At 42.1% G+C, this 11,693-nt stretch overlaps 1 non-coding gene across 1 annotated transcript; it reads left to right on the plus strand.

The window, feature by feature from the left end:
• The first annotated feature begins 9,941 nt into the window (after positions 1-9,941).
• Positions 9,942-10,048, plus strand: LOC142447457 (U6 spliceosomal RNA). Its single transcript, XR_012784157.1, has one exon. It is a non-coding gene; the product is annotated as a U6 spliceosomal RNA (small nuclear RNA).
• The last annotated feature ends 1,645 nt before the right edge of the window (positions 10,049-11,693 follow it).

Genomic DNA, 11,693 nt, shown 5'->3' on the forward strand with positions numbered 1-11,693 from the left:
TCAAAGATAGGAAGAACTAATACTGTGCAAATGTCGATGCAACCTAAAACAGTCTACAAAGACAATGCAATTCTGATCCAAATCCCAACTTCATTCATTAATGAAATGGAAAACCTAGTTACCAACTTCATATGGAGAGGGCAGAGGCCCAGGATAAACAAAGAACTTCTCAAAAAGAAGAAGAAAGTAGGAGGCCTTACACTACCTGGCCTCAAGACCTACTATACAGCCACAGTAGACAAAGGATCCTTGAAAACCCAGAAATAAAAGCATCCACCTAAAGGCAACTGATCTTTGACAAAGATCCAAAAACATTAAATAGGAAAAAGACACCCTCTTCTACAAATGGTGCTGGAAAAATTGGAAAAATGAAACTGGACCCATACCTTGCCCCATGCACAAAAAGGAACTCTAGATAATTTAGAGATCTAAATGAAAACCCCAGAGCTAGAAAAATAATTAATGAGAAAGCTGAGACGGACTTAACACTAAGTTATGAGATGTGTCATTTTGATGCATTCAATTTCCTCAACAAAAATTAAAGAAATCATTTGCCTCCTACCATTTATACTGACTTTTTATTTATTTAATGAGGCAAATATATATCCATATTTATTTATTCTAAGCCTTATTATCTCAAAATTCTTTGTGATACACCTATCCCTATGGATATGCATCAATTTGCTGCACACTCAAATTGAGTATTAGTCCCAGTAAATTGGTTTCATTCATGAAAAGATTACTCAGTCATAAACATAAACGTAATCAAAAAGTTCTTAGAAAATAAGCATCAAATGTAAAGAAAAGCAACGCAGTGGAGATTGCCACACTCACTGACCCAGTTGACCCTTATTTATGATACACTGAATCCAATATCTCAAATGTTATTTATAGAATGTTAAATATTATAAATTTAACATAAATATCATTTCATATATAAGTTAATAGTGTATGATTATGTTGTTTTCAAATAAAATAAGTTGTTTTTAAAAAGAAAACATGTGGTTTCCTTAACACATGAACTTGACATGTGTCAGTAGAGATAGGTGTATCAGAAATGTCTATAAACCGGGTGCTAAGGCCCCTATTGCAAACATACGTGGACTACCAAACACAATAAAGGAAGCACACACAGCGGGAGACAGTAAACGGGTAGGACCTATTAAAAATAAAATAATTATGCACATTAAAAGACTTCATAAAACAATAAAACAAGAACCCATGGGTTGAGAAAAATATTTAGCAATGACATAACGGACAAGGGACTCATTGCTAAAATCTGCAGAATTCTGCAACATCTCAATTAGAACAACAAATAATCCAATTAAAAGATAGTCAAAGGACTTGAGTAGACAATTCACAAAGGACATCATTCAAACGGCTAACAAACACCTGAGGAAATGCTCACTGTCACTATGGATCAGAAGATACAAATCAAAACAACTGTGAGTGCATATTACACCCCCAATGAGAGTCCAATTAAAACAACAACAACAACAACAACAGAAACCAGCAAGCAACCAATGCTGGAGAAGTTAGTTGTGCAGAGATGGGAACTCTTGTACACTACTGGTGAGCTTGTAAATATGTACAACCATTGTGGAAAGCTATGTGGTCCTACCTAAAACAACTGGGAATCGCAATACCATACAACCCAGTTATTAGCTGGACATATACCCCGAAGAAATAAGACAGAACATGAATAGACATGTTCTCCCATGTTCACGGCAGCACTGTTCGCAATAGCAAGAAGCAGGACAATAGCTCAAACGCCCATCATTGGAACAATAGATAAAGAACTTCTGGTATACACACACAATGGAATCCTATGCATCCCTAACAACAACAACAGTGATTAGACCATGAAACACCTCCTGACCTGGATGGAGCTGGACACCATTGCTCAGAGTGAAGTACGTCAGTCACAAAGGGACACATATTCTGCGAGTCTCCAAAGAAGGCAGGCTTCAAAAGCACTCCCACAAAGGAGAGCTCACCTCAGCTGGAGTCAGTTTTTCAGGATGGGGAAAGAGGGAGAAGACCATTCAGTTGCTGCCATATAATATTATGCTAAGTTGAGCCCAAATCAACAGACACCTTCAGGAGTGGTAAGCCACCCTTACTGGAAACTCAAGTCAACATGCAGACAGAGGGACATTTACGTATGTTTCAGAGAAAAGCGATTACATTACTGTTGGCAGGTAAACTGGAAGAAGCAACCTCCCATCGAGGACAAATGCTTAACAGTACTTCTATAGAACCCCAGGGGAGAATATAGACTCTTCTATGTTCCTAACTGAGCATTTTTACCTAGTATCTATCTAGGTCTTGGATAGGCCATGTACTATCGACTACTGGGACTGCAGACTGTCCTTTTGAGCCAAACATCTTTCATAGGCCACACAAGAAGGCCTCAATAGCTCAAACTCATGTAAAGCAGGTTTATGGAGCTGACATAGTCTCTTGGACGGAAGGCTGAAATGCCCTAGTGTAGAAGCAGCTGTCTCAAGGCTGTGGAAGGGTGCTTGTTGGACTTTGTCTCAGATGTCATGCTTTGAGGGTGCCCAGTGATCGGTGGCCTGAAACTTCCAGGTATTTGCTATTTTAATGCCCTCCTTTCTTTCTCATGACATGTATTAATCTTGTAGGCATGATTCGGCCTTTGTTAATGAGTGTTATTGAAAGCTTTGCCCTGACAACAACCCCCATTATTTGTGTAAATAGTGTCTAGTTCCTTAAAAGTCTAATCTGCTCAAGTCAATGGTTCATGTATTGTGGTCTGAAGTCAACCTACACTTTTACAATTTTCCTTGCTCACCAATGTTTTAAATTCTATACCACTGACTCAATTAATGGCACTACCTTATGCCCTAGGGGATGTTTCTCTATAGTAAAATGATAACGGTGTCCCTAAAATGAACCAAAGACATATATAAATTATAGATACACGAATGGGTTTGAGGCTAACACTTAATTATAGCCCTGACCTAAGAAAAATTAGTTCTTATGACAATGTTATTGATAATTTGTTATGATTCTCACAGTCGAATGCCTTTGCATAGCCAATAAAGCAGAGGTAAACGTCTTTCTGTTACTCTCTGCTTTCAGTCAAGGTTCAACTGATATCAGCAAGGATTTCCCTTGTTGCATTTCCTGTTTTGAATCTGACTTGCATTTCTGTCACTTGCATAATCTGTGTCCTGGCGTGATCATTTTTCAATTATCTTTAGCTAAATTTTACATTTGTGTGTGTATTAATGAGATTATTCAATAATTTCTGCATTGTCTTAGATCATCTTTCTTTAAAATGGGCTAGAGTATGAATCTCTTCCAGTCTGCTGGCCAGGTAGTTGTTTCCCAAATTCCCTGTAATAGATGAGTGAGTACTTCCAAACTTGCATCATTTGCTAATACATTTCAGTAGGTAACCTGTCAGTTCATGAAGCCTTATTTTCATCAATGCGGATTTTCAGTCAACTCATTGGCTTGTGGAACCTGAGCAATGAATAAGGAAAAGTGCAGAAGAATGGGTGCATTTGAAATATGGTGTTGGCAAGAGAAGACAGACATTGATGGTACCACGAACTGCCAAATGAACAAACAAATCTGTCCTGGAAGAAGTACACTCAGAATACTCCTTAGAACAGTGGTTCTCAACCTGTGAGTCACGACCCCTTTGGGAGTTGAAAGACCCTTTCACAGGGGTCGCCCAATTCATAGCAGTAGCAAAATTACAGTGATGAAGTAGCAAGGAAAATAATGTTATGGTTGGCGGTCACCACAACATGAGGAACTGTATGAAAGGGTCGCAGCAGGAAGAATCAAGGAGAGTGAAACTTCACCTCAACCTGCTTTGTATTCATTATCAGGAAAGATGAGTTCCTGGAGAAAGACACCATGCTTGGTAAACAGAATGTCATTAAACAAGAGAAATACCTTCCGTGAGATGGAGTGACACAGGCTGCAGCTGGGGCTCAAGCACAGCACAAGTGTGAGGGTGGGAATGTTCTGCTTTGCTCAGCACGAGGGCACTGTGAAAGGGCCTGACACTGAAGAAGAGCAGGGGCCACGGGATTGGCATTTGTTGTGGCTGTGGTCAAAGTAGGAGCTAAGGAAGACATGGTCTCTGTTCTTATGGAATTTACTGTCTAGTGAAGAGGATAAAATGAATAAGATGGTGTTACTTTTGTGTAACGTGGTCCAGTAAGGAGTTAGCTTTGTGATTCCCCAGAAGGGGAAGCAGCCCAATGAAAAGCCTGGAGCCAGACGGCCTCCAAGGAAGCAGGAGCCAGTGAAACTGGAGTGACAGTGAAGGAGGGATACTGAGTTAGCACAAAACGAGCCTGCGTGACACCATTCTAGGTCTCTGTCCTCAGAACATTGGGAGGCCAAAGAGTGCTCAACTGTATACTACCTTTATATTTGGATTTCAAAAAGATCCCACTAGGTGTTGTGTGATGAATGGGTTGGGAGCAAGAACTACAGTTAGGAGGCAATTTCATTGACCCAGATAAGCAAAGCTGGTGACTGTAGTCACTGTGGGGCACAGCAAGGTAAATCCTGAGTTACTTAGAAAGTAGCATGGGCAAGCAGTTATGTGAAGACAATAAGAAAGGGAATACTGCATGGTTTAAAATCAGGAAAGGTGTGTACATCAGGGGTGTATCTTCCCACTACACGTATCCAATCAGGATACTGAGAAAATAATCAGAGAAGTTAGCCTAGACGAAGAAGAATGTGGCATCGGGACTGAAAGAAGGCTTATTAACAACATGAGATATGCAGATGGCACAGTCTTGCTTGCTGAACGTGAGGAAGACCTGAAGCACTTGCTGATGAAGATCAAGGATCGCAGTCTTCAGTATGGATTACAACTCAATATTAAAAAGACCAAAATATTCACAACTGGACCAATAAGTAATCATAATAAATTGAGAAAAGATTGTAGGAGAATTTTGCCTTGCTTGGATCCACAAGCAATGTTCATGGAAGCACCAGTCAAGAGATCAAAAACTATACAGCACTGGGTAAATTGACTGCACAAGACCTCATTAGAGGGTTGGAAAGCAAGAATGTTAATTTAAGGACTAAGGTGTGCCTGACTCAATCCATGGTATTTTCAATTGCATCATATGCTTGTGAAAGTTAGACAAAGAAGAAGAAAGACCAAAGAATTAATGCATTTGAATTGCGGTGCTGAAGATGACTTAAAGCACCATGGACTGCCAAAAGGACAAATAAGCCTGTCTTGGGCAAAATACAGTGTGGCAGTTATATAATTGTGTGTCAATTTGAGAGGATTAAGAGTGAATGGGGTAGAGTCTAGCATGTCAATCAGGTCGTAGCCAATGAGGCCTCTGTGGGCATGGTCTTCTCCTGAGGATTCCTCCTTGGAGGCGGAGACACTCTCTCTGCTGATTCTCTGGGAGACATTGAGCTGGAGGAACCACCTGGAGACCTTGCCAGTGCTGAGATGCCTACAGCGCCACTGGGTCCGCAAGACTTCCCACGTACTGGCCTGTGATCTTCCTGCATTCGGCATCATTGCATGTGTTTCATGAGTCTGAAGAGGAATTTATGGATTGTATCGGACATGTGGGCTAATATCAGACTTATGGACTTGATCTGGACTGAACTGGGATGCTTTCTCAATATTCAAATGCTCTTTATATAAAGCTCTTTCTTATGCACATATGAATGTCTATGAGCTTGTTTCTCTAACACATATAGCTCGGGCGCTCATTAGAGGCAAAGGTGGTGCGACTTGGACTCATGTATTTTGGTCAAGTTGTCAGGAGAGACCAGTCCCTGGAGAAAGACATCATGCTTGGAAAAGTAGTGGAGCAGCGAAAGAGAGAAAGGCCTTCGGCATGATGGATTGACACAGTAGCTGCAACAATGGGAGTGACTGTGGGGATGATGCAGGACTGGACAATGTTTTGTTCGGTTGTGCCTAGGGTTGCTATAGGTGGGAAACACAACTGGGAAGAGAGTGTATGTAGGGAAACTCAACATTCATATGTAAAGGAGTCTGGGAGGCCAAGGCTTCTGTGGAGGAAACCTTCATGTTCATGGGTTGGAGATATGTCCCACTCACATTCTCCTAAGTAAAGTTATTCTCCGCAATGTCCCCCACCCCTCCCATAATAATGCCAAATTTAAAGTGCTACTTGCAAGCACATGGTTGCTACTATATACACTTGAAGGTCAGCTGCTTGAAGGTTATCTGCCTGAAGGTTGTCAGCCATCTAAGGCAATCAGACCCTATTATCTGTCCTACCCTAAGTAGGACCCACTCTCTTCTGATAAGAAGAACTCAAAGACACCTAAAGTCAAGCCAACTCAGACGACCAAGGTTAGGCTGCCATCCTGACTCTAGAGCCCTTCCATCTTGCTATGTTTGTGTCTTCCTGTCACATGTATGTCTCTAGTATAACCCATTCCTATTGCGTGTACACCACTAGCTTGTTCCCCCCATGTTACGTGTGCCTCGTATACAACCCATTCCTGTTATGTATGTGCTTACTGTGCTTACTGCTCAAGATTATATAAACGTGTGAGATTACATTATTTGCTCTCTCTGCTTGGTCCTGAATCCTGAAGTCATGACTGAGAGGTGAGCCCTTGCATGTTTTATCTTGTCTGATGTCTCTTTAATTTACCCCTCAATTACACAACTACCCCTTAGACCCATTCGGTTATGGGAAGGCTGGTCCCACATACATTTGTTAGATCTCTCAAGGTAGAGATATACCTCGGTCCTTGGCTCCATGTGAGAAAGAATTCACGCCAAAGCCTGGTTTGTGATCCAAGTGAGTTTTATGAGAGTGAGAAGAAGTCTCAGGTTTACACAGGCACCTGCAGGGCTCCTCATGAATGTGCAGCCTTCCTAGAAGCTGCTTGGAAAGTCACGAGGTCAGCTCCGGGCTCCTGCCTTTTCAATTATTCCGTGGGGAGGCATGGTGGAGGATCCTGGTCGACCCCATTGGCTGAATTGAATTCACCTGGCCTAGGTGGACCAATCCAGGTGCAGCACCCATCCAAGTGTACCTTCCCTTCCTCGCCGGAAACCTGAACCTCTGAGCATGCGCAATGTGCCACTCCTTCATGTGCCGGTAGCTCAGACCTGTGGGCATGCGTAATGGACACCCCAGCCCCTAAGCTAGGCTACCTAACACCTTGTCTTTCAGGGCGATCCCAGAGAGGAGCTGTAGTTTGGTTGCTGTCTTCTTCGGAGTGTTGACTACATAGTGTGCAGAACCATCTCCTACCCTTTCTAGGTGAACTGATCATAGGCCATATGTGCAAAGTGGGTGAGGGAAAGCAATGTGACAGGAGTGGACCACTTCCTCATGCAATTTACTCATGCCTTCAAGTCCTCCTTGAGCCAAATCTTCTATCTGTCATTTTCATTTAACGATGGAGTGCTGCTAAGTCCAACTGTATGATTCTGCGAGTTAGGCAACACTGAATTCATGTAGGTGGCATTGTGACTTGGTGGCCAATGGTCCTAGGCCTACTGAACATGTAGGCCTAGAAACAAGCCTAATGCTGTTTGTCCAAAGAAGAATAATCATGTGTATAGGATGTGAGGACTTTGCTCCAGAATTCTAAGAGTCTTCATGGTGATTCACTAACAGGGGACTGTCAAATACTACAATCAGCATCTCTGTCTGCCACTGATACGTCACGCAGCATTGGCTCTGCTGGATCACATGGCCACAGTGGCAGAGAAGTTTGCACAACAGTCGGAACCTGTTGAAGAGCCTTGTTCTAGATCCCGTTCAAAAGTATCAGCTCTTAAACCACTTAATGGGTCACAGTAGCAAACCCAAATGAGCAATGTATTGTCTCCCAAATCCATAAAGACCCACCAGGCATTGTGCCTCCTTTTTCTTTTCTTTTCTTTCTTTCTTTCTTCTTTTTTAGGTTAGTGGAATTGTACATCACTAAATGCTTTATTTGTGGAAACCGCTGATAAATATACCCAGAAAGGAAGAATGGGGAAATTAGAAAGACTCAATACAAAAAATAAGCAAAGTATGGGAAATTGGGGAAAAGAAGAAACACGACGCACCCACACAGACACCAATAAGAAAAAGGAATGAAGTAAACCCTTCACTTTCAGCACTCTATATGAAAACGCTCTAAATTCTCCTTTCAAAGGTCAGAGAGTGGCAGAGGGAATTGAAAACAAAACAAAAGGTGTGGAGAGCAAGGAATACTCTTCTCTATCATTTTACTTTCATTCTGTTGCTGTCTTTGGGCCTAAGCTCTGTCTCTTATAAACAGTATAAAGATATATTGTGCTTTATTATGCCTCCTTTTTCATTGGGGGGTGGGGCAGATACAATAATGCATTCTTCTTGTTACTAGGTGTATCTCAACATGCCTCATACCAGTGAACATCTAGTAAGTTCACTGAAGTGGAAGGAGCCTAATTTTTCTTGTGTGGAGGGGTGTTAATTTCCCACCATCTAGCATGAAACTGGGAGTCCTGGTGGTTACATGTTGGGCTGGTAATGGCATTTTTTCCCAATTCTTTTGACTAACATCTAACTCTTCAACTCTTTTTTTTTTCCCCACACCGAACAGGATGTGACTGCAAAAACTCTCCAACTTTTGCTAGGGTATGGTCTCCACAGGCTGTTTTCTGTTGACTGACTATGCTCTCCAATAAAGCAGCTAACATGTTACACAAATATTGAGATACCAATGGCTAAAATAAGTCATTAAATTTAGAGTATTAGATTTAAATATTTTTAAACCAGTTTCATTTCTCAAGACAATAGTAAAAGTATTCTTTTCGTATTATGTGTGCTATATCAGTTCAAAGTCATAAAATGTGAAGAACAGTTACTCTGGAGCCTCTACATACAGCTAGAGTTTGGGAAAACATCTAGAACTTGTCTTTTAAAATTTTTTTTATTTATTATTTAAAAAAAATTTTACTGGTCTTATAAACTATGTAACACTGTATCTTTTCTAATAAAAAATTATTTTGAGACATATTATTTTGTTGAAGGGTTGTCCATATTTGTGTCAGTGTGGCATGTGCTAAAGACCTTATTATTATTTTTAATGTTGCTTTATAACATATCACTTGCTAGCTATTTCCCTCCATTTTCCCACTTCTGTAACAGCTGTTATGAAGGCTTGAAGGTAAACAAGCGGTCATCTAGCTCAGAAGCAACAAAACCCACATGGAAGAAGCACACCAGCCTGTATGATCACGAAGTGTCGAAGGGATCAGGTATCAGGCATCATCAGAACAAAAAATCATATCATTGTGAATGAGGGGGAGTGCGAAGTGGAGACCCAAAGCCCATCTGCAGGCAACTGTACATTCCCTTATGGAAGGGATGAGATGAACCAGTCAGTGTGCAGTGTAGCAAAGACGAAACATACAACTTTCCTCTAGCTCCTAAATGCTTCCCCCCTCCACCCACTATCATGATCCTAATTCTACCTTACAAATTTGGCTAGACCAGAGGATGCACACTGGTACAGATAGGAACTGGAAACATAGGGATCCAGGGTGGATGATCCCTTTAGGACCAGTGGTGAGAGTGGTGATGCCAGGAGGGTGAAGGGAGGGTGGGGTGGAAAGGGGGAACCAATTACGAGGATCTGCATATAACCTCCTCCCTGGGGGATGGACAACAGAAAGGAGTGAAGGGAGATGTTGGACAGTGCAAAATATGACAAAATAATAATTTATAAATTATCTGGGGTTCATGAGGGAGAGGGTAGCAGGGAGGCAGGATAAAAATTGAGGAGCTGATGTTAGGGGCTTAAGTGGAGAGCAAATGTTTTGAGAATGATGAGGGCAATGAATGTACAAATGTGCTTTACACAATTGATGTATGAATAGATTTTGATAAGAGTTGTATGAGCCCCTAATAAAATGATTAAAATATTTTTTGAAAAGAATCAGAGGAGTGCTCGCTTCGGCAGCACATATACTAAAATTGGAACGATACAGAGAAGATTAGCATGGCCCCTGCGCAAGGATGACATGCAAATTCTTGAAGCGTTCCATATTTAAAAAAAGAAAAAAAAAAGAATCAGAGGAAAATTGTACATTTTTCATCATTGCTACACTGCACCCTGATTTGCTGGATTCCTCCCCACAGCCCTTCTGCAAGAGGATGTCCAATTTCCCACAGATGGGCCCTGGGTTCCCCACTCCGCACTCCCCCTCATTCACAATGCTATGATTTAAAAAATTTTTTTTTTTGGTCTTTGATGCCTGATACCTGATCCCTTCAATGCCTTGTGATCTCACAGGCTGGTGTGCTTCTTCCATGTGGGTTTTGTTGTTTCTCAGCTAGATGGCTGCTTGTTTGTCTTCCGGCTTTTAAGACTTCAGATGCTATATCTTTTGATAGCAGGGCACCATCAGCTTTCTTCACCACATTTGCTTGTGCACCAGTTGTCTTCAGTGATCATGCCAGGAAGGTAAGCATCTCAGACTGCCGAATTGTTAGAACGAAGTGTTCTTGTGTTGAGGGAGTACTTGAGTAGGGGCCCACTGTCCATCTGTTTCCTTGATACTAAATCTATAAATATATGTACATAGATCTATTTCTCCCTCATTGTATATAAATATATTTACATCTGTATATGCCTGTATTTAGATTTCTATAACTGCCCTTTGCCTCCTAGTTCTTTCCTCTTGTCCCACTACCATGTTCAGCTTTCATTTGGGTTTCAGAAATTACTCACGGTTACATTGCCCTTGATCTAGCCCTGCCAGAACTCCTACACCCTCGTTGCCACTGATTTTGGACCACTTGTTGTCCCTGGATTTGTTAACACCCACTTCCTTTCCCCCTGCTCCCCTTCTCCTATCCCCCACTCCCACCCCCTGCTGCCCCCGGAACTGCCATTCCATTGTTCTTTCTTCCAGCTTGTTTATCCTGCCTATCCCTTCCAGGTAGACATGCAGTGAGATTAATGTGCACCATCAGGAGACCGAGTACAATGAAGCAACAACAGAAATTAAAACAATAGTTACAACAACAAAACCCCTATAAATAGTTCAGGGTCTATTTGTTGTCCTTTACGACTGCTTTCCAGTTGAGTCTTATGCAGTGCCATGCCCTGGCCCCACATCTATCCCTGGGGACTTCCTTGCTCTGCTCCCCGCCCCCCCACCCCCCGCTGCTCTGCTGCACACCCCCAGTGGTTGGTTTCAGCATAGTAGGCTCAGGGAGGGCACAATTCCTGCTGTGTGTCTCTAGTGTTGTCCCCATGGTGCTATGGGTCAATGAGGAACGCTGCGTCCTGTGGTGAGGCCAGCCCCTGGTCCTCTCTGTTCATTGCTTCTCTGAGCAGAAACATTGTCCTCAGGGCTTGGTGAGCCAGGATGTGCTTCACTCTATTTTTTTAATCCCTTCCCTCCTCATTAGCTCCTGTGTGCTCTGATCAGACAAGTCCCACTTCTTGAGCTGTAGTTTCAGGGCTGTCCTCTGAAGGGAATTCTTCTGGGGGGTAGGGTGGTGCCCTATTACCACTTAGTAGGTAACAGGGCAGGCCCCAACATTAGTTCCCTTTTATCCACCCACCACCACCACTGTACCCCCACAGATACCCTTGTTCTATTTGATGTCCCAATAGGTTCATCAAATTCTGAGTTTCATATACTGAAAAACAGAAAAAGAAAATCCACAAGCATGACCCCAAGACAT

Source organism: Tenrec ecaudatus, chromosome 4, assembly GCF_050624435.1.
Source record: "Tenrec ecaudatus isolate mTenEca1 chromosome 4, mTenEca1.hap1, whole genome shotgun sequence".
In the NCBI taxonomy this organism is placed as follows: domain Eukaryota; kingdom Metazoa; phylum Chordata; class Mammalia; order Afrosoricida; family Tenrecidae; genus Tenrec; species Tenrec ecaudatus.